The following is a 6,450-nucleotide window of genomic DNA, read 5'->3' as shown; positions in this document are numbered from 1 at the left end:
GAAAAAAATTACGAACTTGTGCCTCCCACTTCTGAAGAGAGAGTTTGTTTCTCTACTTGGGTTGCTGGAGATCGCCCTTTTTTCTATGCTTACGATTTCTTTTTTGGCCGGATGAGTATTACCCTTCCTTTTACTGATTTTGAGACCAACCTATTATGGTCCTGTAATGTTTCTCCTTCCCAAATTCACCCCAATTCCTGGGGTTTCGTAAAAATCTTTCAATTGTTGTGTCATGGATTCGGTATTCCTGCCTCGCAATCTCTTTTCTTCTATCTCTTTGTTTTGACGAAACCTGGGGTAGTAAAGAAGAAAGCTGCTTGGGTTTCTTTCCGAGCTTTCCAGGGAAAGAAGGTTTTCTCCATGTTTGATGAATCTTTCCGTGATTTTAAAAATTACTTTTTTAAAGTCCGAGCTGTTGAAGGAGCTCGGCCGTTTTTTCTGGATGAAAATGATGAGCCCGCCTTTCCCTTGGAATGGCAAAAGGACGTGAGGGTATCTAGATATTCATGGAAAATGTTGGATGAGGCTGAGCAAGCTTTCATGACTGTTCTGGAAGAGACCTGGGGTCAGCCTCCCCACCTCGACACAAAGAAATTTTTAACCAGTCCCTCTCTCCTCCAAACTGAGCTGGGTAGTTAATCTTTTGATTTTCCTCTTTTGTCTGCTCCTATATTGTTTGCAAGCTCTTTTCTAATTTGTTAATTGATTCCTTACTGTTGTGCTTTGCTTGCAGAGATGATTAAGGATAATGAATCTATGAAGGCCTTCAAGAGGGCGAGGAAAGCTACCGCCGCCAAAAATGTCTCAGCCAAGGCGGTTGGAGAGGGATCATCCCAGGCTCAGTTGAAGCCGGCCGTTCCGAGCTCACCTGGGGCGAGGAAGGTAATTCCGACTCCCCGGGTTCGTTCGATCGATCCTCCCCAAGCCTCTGTTGTTACTTCTGGTGCTCCTCCCAACAAAAAGCAAAAAACCATTGAGCCTTTCAACCTTGATGCCCCTGATTTTGATGCGGTCGAGTTCGTAGATCAGCAGATCGGTCCTTACGGTGTCCTCCCTATGGATGATGTATCACTCCTTCGCTACTTGGACTTTATAACTCGAAGTAGTGTTAAGATGGCGCACATGGGGGTTGCATTGTACCGAACTGCCCAAAATCTTCCTCTTCATGCCACCAAAGCCTTCATAGAAGAGGCTAAACAGGAGTTTGATCAGATGAAGGGCTTGAAGGAGGGCCTCGAAGTGAAAGTGACAAAGCTGGAGAAGGAGCTGGAGAGCGAGAAGGCTATCTCCCTTGCCTTGGCCGCTTCTGTGAGGTTGGCCGAGGACACGACATTGAGGCATAAAGACAGCTATGTGACATCCTATCGGGAGGTAATGCGTCTGAGGGAGGAGTTGGAGTCTGCCCGAGCTGATTATTCCGAGCTCCAAGGTCACCTTGTCGGCAGTGTGAATGCTGCTTATGAGAACCTGAAGGAGCAGGTTCGAATTCTGGCTCCCGAGGTCGATCTTTCTCTCTTCAGCCTGGACAATATTGTGAGGGATGGTAAGATTGTCCCAGATGACCCGGATGATGATGATGTCAAACCTCCCCTGTGCCTGCCGCCAAAGTGTCAACTTCTTCAGTTCCTTCAGCTGAGGTCGATCATCCCGTATCCGATCTGGACTGTCAAATCCTGAATCGAGATGATGGGACTGATGACAAGTCATCCTAGCCTATTTTAACTAGTCTTTTTCTTTTGTTTTCATTAGAATTATGCACTTTCTTGAGCTACAAGCAAGCTAATTGAGTAGATTTTCATGTTTCCCTTGATTGAACCAACCATATATGAATTTATGCCATTTCATGAGGTTTTATGCTATATTTGTTGCATATTATGAAAGAATGAATATCTCATGATTTTGAGCATAGCTTTGATGAGTTTGGTTGATTAATGATAGGTGAAGAAAGCTTGGAGAAAGGTTGAAGCAAAGAGGAATGGCTAGGAGTGAAGAGAGGACAATGGAATAAGTGAAATTGAACCAGGAAGCAAGAAGTTAGCCCCAACGTTAGCCCCCTAACTCGGAGGCTAACGTTGGAACTTGAAATTTCCTCCCTGGCCATCCCACGTTTGCGCCAACGTTAGCCCCCTAACTTGGAGGCTAACGTTGGCACCACAAGCACACTAGACAAGGCCAACGTTAGGGTCAAAGTTAGACCCCTAACGTTGGCACCAACGTGCATACCAGAAAAATGTGTTTGCTGCTATGAAAAGTTGGAGCCAAAGTTAGACCAAACTTTTGGATCGACCTCACTCCCGTGAGTTTTTATTACTTGATACGACCCGGTACACTTGCCGGTTAGATTTGTGTGTTTTGGGAGAGATTTATTTTTCCTCCAAAATAACTCATCAGGGACCGTGGATGCTGTGCCCATTCAGACTCGCCCTCCTTCTCCTCGTACTGATGCTACCGGGAAGGCTTCTGATGTTTAACTGAACTTTTTTATCTTGGTTGTGTGGATAGCCCGGCTTGTGGGCTTTTAAACTCTTTATTTTGTAAATTGTATTTTGCTGACTGTTGACACTTATTTAGTTGCTTGTTTAGCAACCTTAGGCTAAAAAAATAGCTTCCAAGTTCTTGGGGCTGATTTGGGTAGCTCCTTTGAATTTGTTTTTATCACATCTTCGCGCCTTTAGTATCATATCGATCTTTATCTTGTCTAGGAACTTTTTCTAGGATTTTGGTAGTGCTTGGGGTCTTGTCGCTCGATCTCAAAGTGGCTTTTGTGCTTTTGGCTTTGATTCCTTTTGAGGCGAAAATCCTGTTACTTTGGACCTTTTGTGAGGTCTCTAGCAAGTATTACCTTTGTAGCCTTTGCACTCTATGTGGATTGACTTTATCATGTCGGGCTCTTCTAAGTTACCTTTGTAATCCTCTTTTTTGGACCTTGTTTAGGTTCCTTTTTGGGATTACATTTGTAACTTTTACGTTTTGGGCCGACTTCGTCATGTCGGATTAAGTTATTTTGTAATCCTCTTTTTTGGACTTTGTTCAAGTCTCTTTCAGGGATTACTTCTATAACTTTGTGTTTTGGACCGACTTCATCATGTCGGATCAAGTTATTTCGTAATCCTCTTTCTTGGACCTTGTTCAGGTCTCTTTCAGGGATTACTTCTATAACTTTGTGTTTTTGGCCGACTTCGTTATGTCGGACCCTTCTAAGTTACTTTTGTAATCCTCTTTCTTGGACCTTGTTCAGGTCTCTTTCAGGGATTACTTCTATAACTTTATGTTTTGGGCCGACTTCGTTATGTCGGGCCCTTCTAAGTTACTTTTGTAATCCTCTTTCTTGGACCTTGTTCAGGTCTCTTTCAGGGATTACTTCTATAACTTTATGTTTTGGGCCGACTTCGTTATGTCGGGCCCTTCTAAGTTACTTTTGTAATCCTCTTTTTTGGACCTTGTTCAGGTCTCTTTCAGGGATTACTTCTATAACTTTGTGTTTTGGGCCGACTTCGTTATGTCGGGCCCTTCTAAGTTACTTTTGTAATCCTCTTTCTTGGACCTTGTTCAGGTCTCTTTCAGGGATTACTTCTATAACTTTGTGTTTGGGCCGACTTTATTATGTCGGGCCCTTCTAAGTTAAAGTAATTCTCTTTTATAGGGTTGGCCAGACCTCTTTCCAGGGTTTACTTATAACTTGGTTTGACTTGGTCCGACTTCTTAACGTCGGCCAGTCTTTTAAGTTATTATTTAGCAATCCATCAGGACCTCGTCAGGTCCTTTCTTCGGATCACTTTTGATAACTTCTTGCATTATTCTGTTTTCATCTTTGCCGATTTGTAGAAAGTGGATTAAATCCTCGTTTAGTCGATCTCTAGATGAATTTGGTTTTCATCTTTGTTGGTCTTTATCGTGATCGTGCAGTGAATTTGTTTTTCACTTTTTGCCAATCTGTCGCTTTATAATCGGACGATGAATGTTTCAGATTAATGCGTCTTGAAAACTTTGTAGAATATCTAATATATTTTATTTAAAAGAAAATGAAAATATGTACATGTAGATTTTTTATCCTCTGAATCTCAACTTGGTGCCTCATTAAAAAACCTTTTCAGGAAGAAGAGTGCATCCTATGATGAGATCTTTTACCTTCTCTAGCTATAGTACCTTCTTAGGTTGCAGACGTGCCACGACCTAGGAAGTTCTTGCCCGTCGAGTTCGGATAGTCTGTAGTAGCCCTTCCCGAGTACTTCTATGACTCGGTAGGGTCCTTTCCAGTTTGCTGCTAGCTTTCCTTCCCCGGGTCAAGTTGTTCCAATATTATTTCGGATTAGGATGAGATCGTTCTCAGCGAAACCTCTTAACACTACCTTTTGATTATATCTGGAAGCCATTCGACGTTTTAGTGCTTCTTCCCTGATCCGAGCTCTTTCTTGGATTTCAGGAAGTAGGTTGAGCTCTTCCCTTTGGAGTTGGGAGTTGGCTTCTTCATTGTAATGGACCACTCTAGGTGACCCTTCCTCGATCTCTACTGGGATCATTGCTTCCGTTCCGTATGCTAATCGGAAGGGTGATTCCTTTGTGGTTGAATGCGGCGTCGTTCGATATGCCCATAGGACTTGTGGAAGTTCTTCGGCCCAAGCTCCATTTGCGTCTTGTAACCTCCGTTTTAACCCGGCCAATATGACTTTGTTAGCAGCTTCGGCTTGTCCATTGGCTTGGGGATGTTCGACGGAGGTGAACTGGTGCTTTATGTTTAAGTCGGCTACTAATTTTCTGAAGCCTGCATCTGTGAATTGAGTTCCATTGTCTGTGGTGATGGAGTATGGAACCCTGAACCTTGTGACAATGTTCCTATATAGGAATTTTCGGCTTTTTTGAGCAGTGGCGTTGGCTAGGGGCTCTGCCTCGATTCACTTTGTGAAATAGTCTACCCCTACTATGAGGAATTCAACTTGTCCCGATCCCTGGGGAAAAGGTCCGAGAAGATCGAGTCCCCATTTTGCAAATGGCCAAGGTGAAGTTACACTAATGAGCTTTTCTGGCAGGGCGATGTGAAAGTTGGCATGTTTCTGGCATGGTGGACATGTCTTTACAAACTCTGTAGCTTCCTTTTGTAGAGTGGGCCAATAAAATCCCGCCCAGAGTACTTTTTTGGTAAGAGCTTGTGCTTCGAGATGATTGCCACAAATGCCACTTTGTACTTTCTCTAAGACTTCCCTTGTGTTGGAGGTCGGCATACATTTTAATAATGGTATTGAAATCCCTCTTTTGTATAGGGTGTTGTTTATGATAGTGTAGTATTGTGCCTCCCGTTTTAACCTCTTTGCCTCTTTTTCATTTGTGGGGAGTGTTTCTGTTTTGAGGTAGTTAATTATGGGGGTCATCCATCCTTGATCCTGACTTGTTATGGTTAGGACTTTTTCTTCTTCCGAGATTGACAGGTTCTGTAGCATTTCCTGGATGAGGCTTCTATTGTTGCCCCCTGGTTTGGTGCTGGCTAGTTTTGAGAGTGCGTCAGCTCGGGCGTTTTGTTTGCGGGGTATGTGGCGGATCTTATATTCCCTGAGTTATCTGAGCTGTTCCCTGGTTTTATCCAAATACTTTTTCATGGTGGGATCTTTGGCCTGGTAGCTCCCTGTTATTTGTGAGGTGACTACTTGTGAGTGATGACATGTCCTATAACTTGAGCTACAAAAGTCCGATTGATGTGCTTCCAGTTGCGTTGGAAAGCTGACATTCAGAGCTTTCCAACGATATATAGCAATCCATATTTGGCATGAAATTGAGGTACGAGTGAAAGGCATCTTTAAGGACCAAAAACAAGCAAAAATGAATCAAACTGGCTTCACCAGGATTCGAAGAGGGAGACCAAGGGAAGCAAGGAAGTAGTGCTCTCCTCATGAAAATGTAAGAAAAAGGGCTCACAAAATGCTTCCATCATGGTTCGAACTTGGAGTTTCTCTCCAAAACAAAGGGGTGCTTCTAATAGAGCTCTTACGGAGAGCTTTGAAGCTCTTGGGGAGAGCTTTGCCCTGGGAGTGTGACCCATGGTCCAAAAATCAAATTAATTCAATCCTGCACCAAAATTTAAAAGCCCATGGACATCACTTCAAGGCACAATAACAAGTTAGCTTAGGAATTTATTTTTAATTGTAATTTGTTTAGAATTTCATTTTTTATTTTCATTTTTATTTTGTGAAAAGCCTATAAAAAGGCATCTGCTTCATTTCTTAGAGGGGCTCCATTAGAAAGTATTAGGGGGAATTAGGAAGGGGAATTGATTTCTCTTCTTCCTTGTTCTTACTTCTACACTTTTTACTCTTTGTTTTGGATCTTGGGTGGAGAATTGAAGAAATTCTATTTCAATCTCACCTTGAATTCACTCTTGTTTAGTTTTCTGCATAATTGAATTTCAATTTCTGTTTACTGTTTCATTCTTCTACTCCTTCTGCAATTTACTTTTCCTTA

Source organism: Arachis ipaensis, chromosome B03 (genome assembly GCF_000816755.2).
Source record: "Arachis ipaensis cultivar K30076 chromosome B03, Araip1.1, whole genome shotgun sequence".
NCBI classification, from domain to species: Eukaryota; Viridiplantae; Streptophyta; class Magnoliopsida; order Fabales; family Fabaceae; genus Arachis; species Arachis ipaensis.
Note: the sequence above shows the minus strand (reverse complement) of the source record.